We start from the raw sequence: 17,792 nt of genomic DNA on the forward strand, positions 1-17,792 counted from the left end.
ATAGTATAGGTCAGTGTTTTCCAACCAGGGGTGCCTCCAGCTGTTGCAAAACTACAACTCTAAGCATGCCTGGACAGCCAATGGCTGTCCGGGCATGCTAGGAGTTGTAGTTTTGCAACAGCTGGATGCACTCTGGTTGGGAAACACTGGTATCGGTTATGGTGCAACATTCCGGGAGTTGGAGGATTGGATTGCATTGCCAGTATTTTTAATAGAAAAACACCAGCAGGGTGGCCAAAATACTGGCCAGGTAGCAACCCTACACAAAGGTCCGCCGCCTAGGTACTGTCGCTCAGAATTATAGGGTTTGCAAGATAAGTCTATGAGTGCGGAGGACATGTGTGTCACAAAAGTGAAGCAATGACACAGGCGGAAACTGTAACTGTTGGTAAAAGTAATTTTATGTAGAATAAGGCTGCATCTTTTACTAAGCGTGCACAGTTTTATGTGGTGATTCCATGTGACAGCTGCGGTATAAATTCTTCAATACAAGAAATCCTCTCAAGTTACTATACTCATTCCTTTGTATAGTTAGCAGTAACTGGGATTCTCTGTGGGTGATACTGCCACCTGCTGGTTGTCCCAGTCATGCCTCCACCAGCCTGGGCCTGGCTTCTAAAATATATAAGGGTATGTTCACACTGATTAATGTTTGCGCGGAATTCTCGCTGAAAAAATCCCCTCAGAAATGACATTTTTTTCCGTGCGGAATCTGCGTGAAATCCATGCGGAATGTGCGCTGAATTCTGCGTGGAATTCTGCACAGAAATCAGTGCGGAATTAAGCACAGCATAGGAGACATTGTTTTGCGGGAATTCTGCGCAAAATCCGCGCAATTTCCGCGTGAATTCCACGCGAAAGTGTGGCAGACTGAATTTTTATTTACATTGAGTCCTATGGGGTTAGGACGCGAATTCCGCATGAAGAAAAAACATGTTCATTCTTCATGTGGAACGGAATTCAGTGACATAATTCCGCTAGCGGAAATTCCTCAGTGTGAACTGAGGAGTAGAAATTTAATTTCATACTATGGGGTTTTTCACTGCTGAATGAAATGGAGAGGAATAAGCGAGCAGAATTACTCGTGGAAATTCCTCTCCAAACCTTCAATGTGAACATACCCTAAAAACATAGTGGCCGATCAGCTCAATGGGATGATCGAGACCTCTGCGGTGCAATCGCTGGATTTTGATCAGTTGAAAAGGCGGCAGGAGGGTCCCTACTTGCCTCCATGCAGATTGGGGCTCTGTGAATACAGGCAGCCTTGGCAGCTTGTATAAGTAGAACGCAGATGTCACTGATCTATGCTATGGCATTTAATAAAAAGTGATCAAAATGTCCAATCTGTACAAAAATGGTACACTGTTATGGGGTCTCCATTGCTGGAACACAGTTATGGGGGATGTCTGTGAAGCTGGCATACACTGTTATGGGGGACTATATGGCAAGCCCACACTGTTATGGGGGGGGTCTCTATTGCAGGCACACACTGTTATGGGGGGTCTATATGGTAAGCTCACACTGTTATGGGGGGTCTCTATTGCTGGCACACACTCAGGGCCGGCCTTAGGGGTGTGCAAGCTGTGCGACCGCACAGGGCGCCATAGCAGCAGGGGCGCCGGGCGGCCGACACAGCTCGCACCAGGTATATGTAATTTGCATTGCCCGACGTGCAGTCCGGGCGCCAGGCAGGTAACTTCTTCAGACATTTAGCGCTGCTTCGGGCAAGCAGGTGCTGCTGGTGTAATGAAGAAGACTGTGCCCTGTAGCAGAATGTGACCCTCCGCACAGGGACACAGTTTTCTGCTTTTCAGGCCGCTCCCTCTCATTCCATTCCCACTACCCTCCCTCAACTGTGTCCCTATGCGGAGGGTCACATTCTGCTTCAGGGCACGGTTTTCTTCATTACACAGGGAGGTTTCACTTACCCCGCCCTCCTCCGCGTCTCTGGTTGGCTGGTGGCCCGAGTCTGAAGAGGGACGTCGCGCATGTGACCTACCTCCGCAGACCCACACAGGGTTGGTGACGTCACTTGTCAGGCCGACGCCGGAGAGAAGCGCAGCGCAGGACAGGTATGTGTGTGTGTGCATGTGTGGGTGTCTGTCTGTGTGTGTGTGGGTGTCTGTGTGTGTGTGGGTGTCTGTGTGTGTATGTGTGTGTGTGTGTCTGTGTGTGTGCGTGCATATGTGGGTGTCTGTCTGTCTGTCTGTGTGTGTGTGTGCATGTGTGGGTGTCTGTCTGTCTGTATGTGTGAGTCTGTGGGGGGGGGGGGGGAAACTATACTGCACCTAATGTGGGGTAACTATACTGCACCTAATGTGGGATAACTATACTGCACCTAATGTGGGGGAACTATACTGCACCTAATGTGGGGGAACTATACTGCACCTAATGTGGGGAACTATACTGCACCTAATGTGGGGGGAACTATACTGCACCTAATGTGGGGGAACTATACTGCACCTAATGTGGGGAACTATACTGCACCTAATGTGGGGGGAACTATACTGCACCTAATGTGGGGGAACTATACTGCACCTAATGTGGGGTAACTATACTGCACCTAATGTGGGGGAACTATACTGCACCTAATGTGGGGAACTATACTGCACCTAATGTGGGGGAACTATACTGCACCTAATGTGGGGGAACTATACTGCACCTAATGTGGGGTAACTATACTGCACCTAATGTGGGGGAACTATACTGCACCTAATGTGGGGAACTATACTGCACCTAATGTAGGAGAACTATACTGCACCTAATGTGGGGGAGCTATACTGCACCTAATGTGAGGGAACTATACTGCACCTAATGTGGGGGAACTATACTGCACCTAATGTGGGGGAGCTATACTGCACCTAATGTGAGGGAACTATACTGCACCTAATGTGGGGGAACTATACTGCACCTAATGTGGGGGAACTATACTGCACCTAATGTGGGGAACTATACTGCACCTAATGTGGAGGAACTATATTGCACTTAATGTGGGGAACTATACTACACCTAATGTGGGGGAACTATACTGCACCTAATGTGGAGGAACTATATTGCACTTAATGTGGGGGAACTATACTGCACCTAATGTGGGGGGACTATACTGCATCTGACTAAGGGGAGCAGGGGACTGGTGAAGGGGTACATGGGACTGATTAAGGGGGCAGGGGACTTATTAGATATAAAAATATTTGTCACAAATATTTTTTCCTCTTTGTGTACATTTATGGGGGGGGGGGGGGCGCCACAAGGTTAGCTTACACAGGGCGCCTGAACACCTAAGGCCGGTGCATTGCCGTAGAATGAGATTTGCCATAGAATGAGATGGTCCGCCTCCATCACATCCTGTTGGCTCTCTCTTGTCACGTGACATATTTAAACGTCACGCATCGATGCGCACAGCAGTGTCAGTTTGGCTATCACAGGGAGAGGATCTCCTCACCCTGTGATAGCTGAAGCTGCACGGAGCTCTCATGGCCTCTGTGGCCCGACAGAAGTTCACACATGTACGGAGCTCATACGGCTGGCTCATATACATTTACTGTTGATCCACAGCGCTATCGGGATCCCTATGCCCGATGGCGCTGTCATCAGTGTGCGTCCCCGCGAGCGCCCCACGCCCGCAGCTCTACTCCCCGTCCTCCGCCCCCCGCAGCTCTACTCCCCGTCCCGTTAACGCTCAGGGAGCGGGGAACAGAAAGTAGAGCATCGGGCGCAGGTAAAGTTATTCGCGTAGTGCTGCGCATGCGCAGTACTACTTTACCTGCGCCCGATGCTATACTTTCTGTTCCCCGCTCCCTGAGCGTTAACGGGACTGGGAGTAGAGCTGCGGGGGATGGGGAGTAGAGCTGCGGGCGTGGGGCGCTCGCGGGGACGCACACTGATGACAGCGCCATCGGGCGTAGGAATCCCCATAGCGCTGTGGATCGCTCCCTGAGCGTTCACAGGGGACGGGGAGTAGAGCTGCGGGGGGCGGGGGACGGGGAGTAGAGCTGCGGGGGACGAGGAGTAGAGCTGCGGGCATGGGGCGCTCGCGGGGACGCACACTGATGACAGCACCATCGGGCATAGGGATCCCGATAGCTCTGTGGATCAACAGTAAATGTATATGAGGCAGCCGTATGAGCTGCGTACATGTGTGAACTTCTGTCGGGCCACAGAGGCCGTGAGAGCTCCGTGCAGCTTCAGCTATCGCAGGGTGAGGAGATCCTCTCCCTGTGATAGCCAAACTGACACTGCTGTGCGCATCGATGCGTGACGTTTAAATATGTCACGTGACAAGAGTGAGCCAATAGGATGTGATGGAGGCGGACCATCTCATTCTATGGCAAATCTCATTCCACGGCAATGCACCGGCCCTGCGCACACTGTTATGGGGGGGGGGGGGGGTCTATATGGCAAGCCCACACGGTTATGGGGGGTCTCTATTGCTGGCGCACACTGTTATGGGGGGTCTATATGGTTAGCTCACACTGTTATGGGGGTCTATGAGACTATGGCTGAAACACACTGTTATGGGGTCCCTACTGTTGGTATACACTGTTATGGGGGGTCTCTATGGCTGCCACACACTGTTATGGGGAGGTCTCTATGGCTGGCACACACTGTAATGGGGGGTCTCTATGGCTGGCACATACCATTATGGAAGGGTCTCTATGGCTGGCACACAATGTTAAGGGTGGTCTCTATGGCTGGCACACACTGGTATGTGGGGTCTCTATGGTTGGCACACACTGTTATAGGGGTCTATTTGGCTGGCACACACTGGTATGAGGGGTCTCTTTTTCTGGCACACACAGGTATGGGGGTCTCTGGCTGGCACACACTGGTATTGGGGGTCTCTATGGTTGGCACACACTGTTATGGGGGGGTCTCTTTGACTGGCACACACTGGTATGGGGGTCTCTATGGCTGGCACACACTGGTATGGGGTGTCTCTATGGTTAGCACACACTGTTATGGGGTCTCTGCTGTTGGTATACACTGTTTTTGGGTCTCTATTGCTGGCACGCACTGTTATAGGGTCTTCATTGCTGGCACATAGTTATGGGGGTTCTAGATGGCTGGCACACACTTTTATGGGAGGTCTCTATGGCTGGCACACACTTTTATGTAGTTGTCTCTATGGCTGGCACACACTGTTATGGGGTTGTCGCTATGGCTGGCACACACTGTAATGGGGGGTCTCTAAGGCTGGCACAAACTGTTATGGAAGGTTCTCTATGGCTGGCACACACTGATATAGTGGGTCTCTATGGCTGGCACACACTGGTATAGGGGGTCTCTATGGCTGGCACACACTGGTATGGGGGGGTCTCTATGGCTAGCACAAACTGTTATGGGGCGTTCTCTAAGGCTGGCACACACTGATATAGTGGGGTCTTTATGGCTTGCACACACACAATCTCTATTGCTGGCACACACTGTTATGGGGTGTCTCTATGGCTAGCACACACTGTTTTGGGGCACTCTATGGCTGGCACACACTGTTTTGGGGCACTCTATGGCTGGCACACACTGTTTGGGGGGTCTCTATGGCTGACACAGACTGTTATGAGGGTTCTCTATTGCTGGCACACACTGTTATGGGGGGTCTCTATGGCTGGCACACACTGTTATGGGGACCTCTATGGCTGGCACACACTGTTATTGGGGTTCTCTATGGCTGGCACACACTGTTATGGGGGATCTCTATGGCTGGCACACACTGTTATGGGGGGGGGTCTCTATGGCTGGCACACACTGTTATGGGGGGTCTCTATGGCTGGCACACACTGTTATGGGGGGTCTCTATGGCTGGCACACACTGTTATGTGGGGTTCTCTATGGCTGGCACACACTGTTATGGTGGTGTCTCTATGGCTGGCACACACTGTTATGGTGGTGTCTCTATGGCTGGCACACACTGTTATGGGGGATCTCTATGGCTGGCACACACTGTTATGGGGGTGTCTCTATGGCTCAAACACCCTGTGATGGTGGTGTCTCTATGGCTGGCACACACTGTTATGGGGGGTTCTCTATGGCTGGCACACAGTCATGGGGGTTCTATATGGTTGGCACACACTGATATGGGGACCTCTATGGCTGGCTCACACTGTTATATGGGGTTCTCTATGGCTGGCACACACTGCTATGGGGGGGTTCTCTATGGCTGGCACACTCTGTAATGGGGGTTCTAAATGGCTGCCATACGCTGTTATGGGGGTTCCCTATGGCTGGCACACAATATTTTGGGGGTTCTATATGGCTTGCACACACTGTTACGAGGAGTTCTCTATGGCTGGCACATGCTGTTATGGGGGGTTCTCTATTGCTGGCACACACTGGTATGGGGGTGTCTCTATGGCTGGCACACACTGTAATGGGAGGTCTCAGTGGCTGGCATACACTGTTATTGGGGGTCTCTATGGCTGGCATACACTGTTATGGGAGGTTCTCTATGGCTGACATACACTGTTATGGGGGGTCTCTATGGCTAGCACACACTGTTATGGGGGGTTCTCTATTGCTGGCACACACTGGTATGGCGGAGTCTCTATGGCTGGCACACACTGTAATGGGAGGTCTCAGTGGCTGGCATACACTGTTATTGGGGGTCTCTATGGCTGGCATACACTGTTATGGGAGGTTCTCTATGGCTGACATACACTGTTATGGGGGGGGGTCTCTATGGCTGGCACACACTGTTATGGGGGTCTCTTTGGCTGGCACACACTGTTATGGGGTTCTTTATGGCTGGCACACACTGTTATGGGGGTCTCTATGGCTGGCACACACTGTTATGGGGTTCTTTATGGCTGACATACACTGTTGTGGGGGTCTCTATGGCTGGCACACACTGTTATGGGAGGTCTCTATGGCTGGCATACACTGTTATGGGGGGTCTCTATGGCTGGCACACACTGTTATGTAAGAGGTGAAGATCCCCGGGGCTCCGGTTCGCGTGGAAAAAAGGTGTGTTCGAGCGCTCACTCCTGTAGAATAGCTTGGCTGGGATCGTGGCAGTATAGAAGTAGCCGGACACGGTTAAGGATATAATAACCGGATTTTATTTGGATAGATCACAGATAACGCGGTTCGAGGGGTGGGACCCCCTCTTCGTCAGATCAATGATGTGGCAGATGTGGGAGGCCACTAATTTATGCAAAAAAAGCCCGCGAAATTTAACAGCAATTACCGGATACAGATTAAAATACAAATATGCATCTGTGCAATACAATTTCCACAGTGTTGAAGATGTCTCAAATCCAAAGCAAAACATAAATTTAAATTTAACACATATTACAATTAACATGAATGGTGCTTGGGTGGCAGATCAAAAAAGGTATTACTACTATTAGCCTGGCCTTCCGTTCAGGGAGCAGAGTAAGTAGAAAAATCAAAGCGCCGCTCTCCATGTTGCGGCGGCATCTCAAAGATAGAGGCACAACGGGACCGTGGTCTTCCCCTGTATGGGAGACCCCTCATCCAGGTGCTCGGGAGGAAACGTCCCAAATTACAAAAAAAGTTCAGAGTAGAAGTGCATATCCTGCGCTGGATCGATTTAACAAATGCAGGCATCGGCATTGCAATAGAGCATATTCTATGCAGTAGTGCTGTGGTGTATATTGATGTCATTGATACATATATATATATATATATACATGCGCAGTTGTACACACATCCTCCCATGTATTCTTCTTTGGTTGATTGCTGGGCCCACCAAAGAAGAATACATGGGAGGATGTGTGTACAACTGCGCATATATATATATATATATATATATATATATATGTATCAATGACATCAATATACACTACGGCATAGAATATGCTCTATTGCAATGCCGATGCCTGCATTTGTTAAATCGATCCAACGCAGGATATGCGCTTCTACTATGAACTTTTTTTGTAATTTGGGACGTTTCCTCCCGAGCACCTGGATGAGGGGTCTCCCATACAGGGGAAGACCACGGTCCCGTTGTGCCTCTATCTTTGAGATGCCGCCGCAACATGGAGAGCGGCGCTTTGATTTTTCTACTTACTCTGCTCCCCGAACGGAAGGCCAGGCTAATAGTAGTAATACCTTTTTTGATCTGCCACCCAAGCACCATTCATGTTAATTGTAATATGTGTTAAATTAAAATTTATGTTTTGCTTTGGATTTGAGACATCTTCAACACTGTGGAAATTGTATTGCACAGATGCATATTTGTATTTTAATCTGTACCCGGTAATTGCTGTTAAATTTCTCGGGCTTTTTTTGCATAAATTAGTGGCCTCCCACATCTGCCACATCATTGATCTGACGAATAGGGGGTTCCACCCCTCGAAACGCGTTATCTGTGATCTATCCAAATAAAATCCGGTTATTATATCCTTAACCGTGTCCGGCTACTTCTATACTGCCACGATCCCAGCCAAGCTATTCTACAGGAGTGAGCGCTCGAACACACCTTTTTTCCACGCGAACCGGAGCCCCGGGGATCTTCACCTCTTGCATTCTCCAGACATCCAGGAATCCCAGGACGCCACGGTGTGAGCTGCACCCCCTGATTTCACTATTCCCTTTGCAACGGGATACAAGCGCGATATGGTGTTGTGCCCACTGCACAACACCAGAAGGTGAGCAAGTTTTTTTCACCTCTTTTTGTCTTCGTTATATCTGAAAACTTTTACGGCACATTGTTGCGCTTCCCTTTTGTGTTTCCAATTTTTTCTGCATATCGAGCACACACTGTTATGTGGGGTCCTCTATGGCTGGCACACACTGTTATGGGGGTCTCTATGGCTGGCACACACTGTTATGGGGTTCTTTATGGCTGACATACACTGTTATGGGGGTCTCTATTGCTGGCACACACTGTTATGGGAGGTCTCTATGGCTGGCACACACTGTTATGGGGGGTTCTCTATAGCTGGCACACACTGTTATGTGGGGTTCTCTATGGTTGGCACACTATGTAATGGGGGTTCTAAATGGCTGGCATATGCTGTTATGGGGGGGTTCTCTATGGCTGGCACACAATGTTTTGGGGGTTCTATATGGCTGGCACACACTGTTATGGGAGGTCTCTATGGCTGGCACACTCTGTTATGGGGGGGTCTCTATGGCTGGCAAACACTGTTATGGGGTTCTCTATGGCTGGATCACAATGTTATGGGAGGTCTTTATGGCTGGCACACACTGTTATGGGGTTCTTTATGGCTGGCACATAGTATGGCTGGCACATAGTTATTGGGGGGTCTCTATGGCTGGCACACACTGTTATGGGGGGTCTCTATGGCTGGCACACAGTTATGAGGAGTCTTTATGGCTGGTACACACTGTTATGGGGGGTCTCTATGGCTGGCATACACTGTTATGGGGGGTCTCTATGGCTGGCATACACTGTTATGGGGGGTCTCTATGGATGACATACACTGTTATGGGGGGTCTCTATGGCTGGCACACACTGTTATGGGGTTCTCTATGGCTGACATACACTGTTATGGGGGATCTCTATGGCTGGCACACACTGTTATGGGGGTCTCTATGGCTGGCACACACTGTTATGGAGTTCTTTATGGCTGACATACACTGTTATGGGGTCTCTATGGCTGGCACACACTGTTATGGGAGGTTTCTATGGCTGGCATACACTGTTATGGGGGGTCTCTATGGCTGACATACACTGTTATGGGGGGTCTCTATGGCTGGCACACACTGTTATGGGGGTCTCTATTGCTGGCACACACTGTTATGGGGGGTCTCTATGGCTGGCAAACACTGTTATGTGGGGTCTCTATGGCTGGCATACACTGTTATGGGTGGTCTCTATGGCTGGCACACACTGTTATGGGGGGTCTCTATTGCTGGCACACACTGTTATGGGGGGTCTCTATGGCTGGCAAACACTGTTATGTGGGGTCTCTATGGCTGGCATACACTGTTATGGGTGGTCTTTATGGCTGGCACACACTGTTATGGGGGTCTCTATTGCTGGCACACACTGTTATGGGGGGTCTCTATGGCTGGCAAACACTGTTATGTGGGGTCTCTATGGCTGGCATACACTGTTATGGGTGGTCTCTATGGCTGGCACACACTGTTATGGGGGGTCTCTATTGCTGGCACACACTGTTATGGGGGGTCTCTATGGCTGGCATACACTGTTATGGGTGGTCTCTATGGCTGGCACACACTGTTATAGGAGGTCTCTATGGCTGCCATACATTGCTATGGGGGGTTCTCTATGGCTGGCATACACTGTTGTGGTGTCCCGGTACCGTATAGTATACTGTACCTTGTATGGTGGTCCCCTAAGCCAGAGTTACTTCATTCCAGTAGGGTCCTCCTGGTGGGATAGCCCCTAGTCACCTCTTCCTTCTTTAATTTTGTGATGTTTGTATGTATATTTAATTGTGTATATTTAATTGTGTATATAGTGTTGCAGGACCTTTGGTCATGTGACTAATGTTAATTCTCTTAGGGTATGTTAAAAGACCTTCCTAGGTCACGTGTGTGGTCACATGTTTAGACCATAATTCCTTGTGTAAAGTGATTGACAGATGGTATGGACCAATGAGCTCACGGCCAGCCCCTGCCCATATAAGGGAGCTGCCAGCCAATCCATCGCTCTCTTGGGTTCCGGATTAGCAGAGAGGAGAGATCCGTGTAACTTTCAAAGACAAGACCAGGCCGATGCCTAATAATACCGCAACTTACCAAACCATGAGTTACAATACAACTCCCCGCTAAAGTCTGCATGACTGCTGGACCTAAACTCAATCCCCTAAATCCTGCGGAACAGCGCATATAAATCTCCTGAACTTAAAACTCACAAGGTCCCAACCAATTGTCAGAATCCTAATAGACTCTGCTTGTACAAAGACTGTTCCTGCTTAATTCTGCATAAAACCTGCAGTAAAAGTTTTCTGAAACCTCCGGTTGTGGACAATCATTTATTATCCCTCCCTATCGCTACAGAGGAGCCCTCACCCTGGCATCACGACAGTTAAGGGTTAAACCAGCGCCCTCTCATCACTGCACAGCTACACCCCATATCAGGGGCGGACATATCACTTGTTCAGCCGGTTCGGCTGCACAGGGGCCCAGCGTGTTAGGGGGCCCACCTAGTAGCCCAGGTCACAGCCTGGGCCTCACAGTCTGGGCCCCTGCAGGGCCCCCTGCCAGTACTTCATACTAAATGCTGCAGCAACAGGTCCCGGACCTGCCGCTGACAGCAGTAATTTACCTCGGCCGGGCGAGAGGACAGGCCAGGGGCTGATGGGAACAGACGTGCCCCGCGCAGGCACGCACGTCTGTTCCAAGCCCCTGACGTCACGTGTCATGGCCTCTGACCCCGGCAGAAGCGACAGGAGCAGCAAACCCTCCAGCCTCACACGGCCGCATCGCTGAGCAGATAAGGTGAGGAGAGCGACGGTCGGGTGCAGGGTGGTGGGGGGAGGGGATTGTAATGATGAAGAAGAGGACAGGAGGGGTGTTGAAGAGGTTGGGTGTGTAATGATAAGAAAGATTGGGGGGTCTGGGAGAGCGTAGTGTTGATAAGGAGGACCAGAGGGGGGGGGTCAGGGGGGTAATGATTAGGGGGTTTAATGTTGATGAGAAGGATCGGGGGGGGGGTGTCAGCTGTGTAATACTGATGAGGTGCTTAAGGTATATGGGATGATGAGGAGACTGAGGATGGAGTGCATGGGGTGATGAGGAGACTGAGGATGGAGTGCATGGGGTGATGAGGAGACTGAGGATGGAGTGCATGGGGTGATGAGGAGACTGAGGATGGAGTGCATGGGGTGATGAGGGGACTGAGGATGGAGTGCATGGGGTGATGAGGAGACTGAGGATGGAGTGCATGGGGTGATGAGGAGACTGAGGATGGAGTGCATGGGGTGTATGGGGTGATGAGGAGACTGAGGATGGAGTGCATGGGGTGATGAGGAGACTGAGGATGGAGTGCATGGGGTGATGAGGAGACTGAGGATGGAGTGCATGGGGTGATGAGGAGACTGAGGATGGAGTGCATGGGGTGATGAGGAGACTGAGGATGGAGTGCATGGGGTGATGAGGAGACTGAGGATGGAGTGCATAGGGTGATGAGGAGACTGAGGATGGAGTGCATAGGGTGATGAGGGGACTGAGGATGGAGTGCATGGGGTGATGAGGAGACTGAGGATGGAGTGCATGGGGTGATGAGGAGACTGAGGATGGAGTGCATGGGGTGATGAGGAGACTGAGGATGGAGTGCGTGGGGTGTATGGGGTGATGAGGAGACTGAGGATGGAGTGCGTGGGGTGATTAGGAGACTGAGGATGGGGTTCATGGGGTGATGAGGAGACTGAGGATGGGGTGCGTGGGGTGTATGGGGTGATGAGGAGACTGAGGATGGGGTGATGAGGAGACTGAGGATGGAGTGCATGGGGTGATGAGGAGACTGAGGATGGGGTGATGAGGAGACTGAGGATGGAGTGCATGGGGTGAATGGGGTGATGAGGAGACTGAGGATGGAGTGCGTGGGGTGATGAGGAGACTGAGGATGGGGTGCGTGGGGTGAATGGGGTGATGAGGAGACTGAGGATGGAGTGCGTGGGGTGATGAGGAGACTGAGGATGGGGTGATGAGGAGACTGAGGATGGAGTGCGTGGGGTGATGAGGAGACTGAGGATGGGGTGATGAGGAGACTGAGGATGGAGTGCATGGGGGGATGAGGAGACTGAGGATGGAGTGCGTGGGGTGATGAGGAGACTGAGGATGGGGTGCGTGGGGTGTATGGGGTGATGAGGAGACTGAAGATGGGGTGTGTGGGGTGTATGGGGTGATGAGGAGACTGAGGATGGGGTGTATGGGGTGATGAGGAGACCGAGGATGGGGTGTATGGAGTGATGAGACTGAGGATGGGGTGCGTGGGGTGATGATTAGACTGAGAATGGGTTGTGTGGGGTGTATGGGGGGATGAGACTGAGGATGGGGTGCGTGGGGTGTATGGGGTGATGAGGAGACTGAGGATGGAGTGTATGGGGTGATTCAGTGGTGTATCGTGGTTGGCAGTATTATATTGATAGAGTACAGTGGTTGGCAGTATTATATTCAGGGGTACAGTGGTTGGCAGTATTTAGGGAGTACAGTGGTTGGCAGTATTATATTCAGGGGTACAGTGGTTGGCAGTATTCAGGGGGTACAGTGGTTGGCAGTATTATATTCAGGGGTACAGTGGTTGGCAGTATTATATTCAGGGGTACAGTGGTTGGCAGTATTATATTCAGGGGGTACAGTGGTTGGCAGTATTATATTCAGGGGTACAGTGGTTGGCAGTATTATATTCAGGGGGTACAGTGGTTGGCAGTATTATATTCAGGGGTATAGTGGTTGGCAGTATTCAGGGGGTACAGTGGTTGGCAGTATTATATTCAGGGGTACAGTGGTTGGCAGTATTATATTCAGGGGGTACAGTGGTTGGCAGTATTCAGGGGGTACAGTGGTTGGCAGTATTATATTCAGGGGTACAGTGGTTGGCAGTATTCAGGGGGTACAGTGGTTGGCAGTATTATATTCAGGGGTACAGTGGTTGGCAGTATTCAGGGGGTACAGTGGTTGGCAGTATTATATTCAGGGGGTACAGTATTTAGCAAGGTTATAATGATTATTGTCATCATACAGAGGATGAGGACCTACTGACAAATTAAGGAACCAATGATGTCCAGGTGTCAGACTCTGCAGAGAAGATGGAAGAAATCCTGGTGTCTGGACCAGAGGAAGAAGAAAAGTAAAGACAACAGAGAAGACGTCACTCAGGTCAGTGATATCATTGTGTATTTTCCTAACTGTCCCATCAGAGCTTTAGTCACTGATATCATTGTGTAGTCTCCTGACTGTCCCATCAGCTGTAGTCACTTCAGACATGATGGGAGTTGCAGCTTTCCAACATCTCGGGAGCCAAGGTGATTGGTGGGGGTCCCATGAGTCAGACCCCCACCATAAAAATGGGCTGTTTATTTTAAAATGCCTGGGCCTATTTTTGGTCCCAGTCTGGCCCTGCCTGTAAGTCACTTCTATCACTAAGGATAAGAAGCCAAGGAACCAGGGGGTGCCAAGGGGTGTCGTGCTAAGTCCAGGGGTGCGAATGTAAAGGGGAGCACTGCCCTCTGCCTCCCAGCTAGATACGGGTCAGGCTGACCTGGGGGAGTACTCACTGGGCCGCACACTGAGAGGGACAGGGGCCACCCGGAGCCCACCTCAGGAGCCGTTCCATCCACCTGTGGTGGACAAGGCAAGTGGCGACACCACACGCGCGGGGTAAGTGGAGGCCCTCCGGTGGGGTCTAGGTACATGAGGGGGCACAGTGCTGGGGGGGGGGGGGGCCAGGCACATTCTTTGCACAGGGGCCCTCTGCTGTCTGTGTCCGCCCCTGCCCCATATACCCTACACCCCCACAAGCTTACCACACTGTTATGGGGTTCTCTATGGCTGGCATACACTGTTATGGGGGTCTCTATGGCTGGCACACACTTATGGGGGGTCTCTATGGCTGGCATACACTGTTATGGGGGGTCTCTATGGCTGGCACACACTGTTATGGGGGGTCTCTATGGCTGGCATACACTGTTATGGGGGGTCTCTATGGCTGGCACACACTGTTATGAGAGGTCTCTATGGCTGGCACACACTGTTATGGGGGGTCTCTATGGCTGGCACACACTGTTATGGGGTTCTTTATGGCTGGTACACACTGTTATGGGGGGTCTATATGGCTGGCACACACTATTATGGGAGGTCTCTATGGCTGGCACACACTGTTATTGGGTTCTTTATGGCTGGCATACACTGTTATGGGGGTCTATATGGCTGGCACATGCTCTTATGGGGGGGGGGTTCTTTATGGCTGGCATACACTGTTATGGGGGGTCTCTATGGCTGACATACACTGTTATGGGGGTCTCTATGGCTGGCACACTGTTATGGGGGTCTATATGGCAGGCCCACACTGTTATGGGGGGTCTATATGGCTGGGACACTGTTATAGGGTTCTTTATGGCTGGCACACACTGTTATGGGGGGTCTATATGGCTGGCACACACTGTTATGGGGGGTCTATATGGCCGGGACACTGTTATAGGGTTCTTTATGGCTGGCACACACTGTTTTAGGGTTCTTTATGGCTGGCACACTGTTATGTGGTTCTTTTTGGCTGGCACACACTGTTATGTGGTTCTTTATGGCTGGCACACACTGTTATGGGGTTCTTTATGGCTGGCACACACTGTTGTAGGGTTCTTTATGGCTGGCACACAGTTATGGGGTTCTTTATGGCTGGCACACACTGTTATAGGGTTCTTTATGGCTGGCATCCACTGTTATAGGGTTCTCTATGGCTGGCACACACTGTTATAGGGTTCTTTATGGTTGGCATACACTGTTATGGGTTCTTTATGGCTGGCACACAGTGTTATGGGGGTCTCTATGGCTGGCACACATCGTTATAGGGTTCTTTATGGCTGGCACACACTGTTATGGGGGGTCTCTATGGCTGGCACACATCGTTATAGGGTTCTTTATGGCTGGCACACACTGTTATAGGGGTTCTTTATGGCTGACATACACTGTTATGGGTGCTTTTAGCACATTTAATCTGTGTACCCAGCGCGGCCTCTACTGAGGGTCTCTATGGCTGGCACACATTGTTATAGGGTTCTTTATGGCTGGCATACACTGTTATAGGGTTCTTTATGGCTGTCATACACGTTTATAGGGTTCTTTATGGCTGGCATACACTGTTATGGGGTTCTTTATGGCTGGCACACACTGTTATGGGGGTCTTTATGGCTGGCACACACTGTTATGGGGGGTCTCTATGGCTGGCACACACTGTTATGGGTGCTTTTAGCACATTTAATCTGTGTACCCAGCGCGGCCTCTACTGAGGGTCTCTATGGCTGGCACACACTGTTATAGGGTTCTTTATGGCTGGCATACACTGTTATGGGTTCTTTATGGCTGTCATACACGTTTATAGGGTTCTTTATGGCTGGCATACACTGTTATGGGGTTCTTTATGGCTGGCACACACTGTTATAGGGTTCTTTATGGCTGGCACAAACGGTTATGTTTTTTTTTTTATAGCTGGCACACACTGTTGTAGGGTTCTTTATGGCTGGCATACACTGTTATAGGGTTATTTATGGCTGTCACACATCGTTATAGGGTTCTTTATGGCTCACACACACTGTTATAGGGTTCTTTATGGCTGGCATACACTGTTAGGGGGTCTTTATGGCTGGCACACACTGTTATGGGGGGGTCTATATGGCTGGCACACACTGTTATGGGGGGTCTTTATGGCTGCCATACACTATTATGGGGGTCTTTATGGCTGGCACACACTGTTATGGGGGTCTTTATGGCTGAAACACACTGTTATGGGGGGTCTCTATGGCTGGCACACACTGTTATGGGGGGTCTTTATGGCACACTGTTATGGGGGGGTCTCTATGGCTGGCAGACACTGTTATGGGGGGGGTCTTTATGGCTGGCACACACTGTTATGGGGGGTCTTTATGGCTAGCATACATTTGTTATGGGGGGTCTTTATGGCTGCCATACACTATTATGGGGGTCTTTATGGCTGGCACACACTGTTATGGGGGTCTTTATGGCTGAAACACACTGTTATGGGGGGTCTCTATGGCTGGCACACACTGTTATGGGGGGTCTTTATGGCTAGCATACATTTGTTATGGGGGGTCTTTATGGCTGCCATACACTATTATGGGGGTCTTTATGGCTGGCACACACTGTTATGGGGGTCTTTATGGCTGAAACACACTGTTATGGGGGGTCTCTATGGCTGGCACACACTGTTATGGGGGGTCTTTATGGCACACTGTTATGGGGGGGTCTCTATGGCTGGCAGACACTGTTATGGGGGGGGGGTCTTTATGGCTGGCACACACTGTTATGGGGGGTCTTTATGGCTGGCATACATTTGTTATGGGGGTCTTTATGGCTGCCATACACTATTATGGGGGTCTTTATGGCTGGCACACACTGTTATGGGGGTCTTTATGGCTGAAACACACTGTTATGGGGGGTCTCTATGGCTGGCACACACTGTTATGGGGGGTCTTTATGGCACACTGTTATGGGGGGGGTCTCTATGGCTGGCACTCACTGTTATGGGGAGGTCTCTATGGCTGGCACACACTGTTATGGGGGGTCTTTATGGCTGGCACACACTGTTATGGGGGGGGGGTCTCTATGGCTGGCACACCCTGTTATGGGGGGTCTTTATGGCTGGCACACACTGTTATGGGGAGGTCTCTATGGCTGGCACACCCTGTTATGGGGGGGTCTTTATGGCTGGCACACACTGTTATGGGGGGTCTCTATGGCTGGCACACACTGTTATGGGGTGGTCTCTATGGCTGGCACACACTGTTATGGGGTCTCTATGGCTGGCACACACTGTTATGGGGGGTCTCTATGGCTTGCACACACTGTTATGGGAGGTCTTTATGGATGGCACACATTGTTATGGGGGGTCTCTATGGATGGCACACACTGTTATGGGGGGTCTCTATGGATGGCACACACTGTTATGGGGGTCTCTATGGCTGGCACACACTGTTATGGGAGCTTTTAGCACATTTAATCTGTGTACCCAGCGCGGCCTCTACTGACAACACTCAACAACTGCAACTAAATGTCATCAAGCAGACGCGGACGCGCACGCAGACTCACGCTAAGCCGAGCCCGCCCCGTCCAGCGCACCTCAGAGTCCCTGAAGCGCATCGCCGTACAGGTGGGTGGACATCGGA

At 50.7% G+C, this 17,792-nt stretch overlaps 1 protein-coding gene across 1 annotated transcript in view; it reads left to right on the forward strand.

Moving 5' to 3' along the window:
- The first annotated feature begins 1,982 nt into the window (after nucleotides 1-1,982).
- TTPAL (alpha tocopherol transfer protein like) overlaps nucleotides 1,983-17,792 on the forward strand; it is a 46,271-nt gene continuing 30,461 nt past the window's right edge. The window contains exon 1 of the mRNA XM_056547921.1: nucleotides 1,983-2,072. The gene's annotated coding sequence lies outside the window, so the exon portion shown is untranslated. The remainder of the gene's footprint in view (nucleotides 2,073-17,792) is intronic.

Source organism: Hyla sarda, chromosome 12 (genome assembly GCF_029499605.1).
Source record: "Hyla sarda isolate aHylSar1 chromosome 12, aHylSar1.hap1, whole genome shotgun sequence".
Lineage (NCBI taxonomy): Eukaryota > Metazoa > Chordata > Amphibia > Anura > Hylidae > Hyla > Hyla sarda.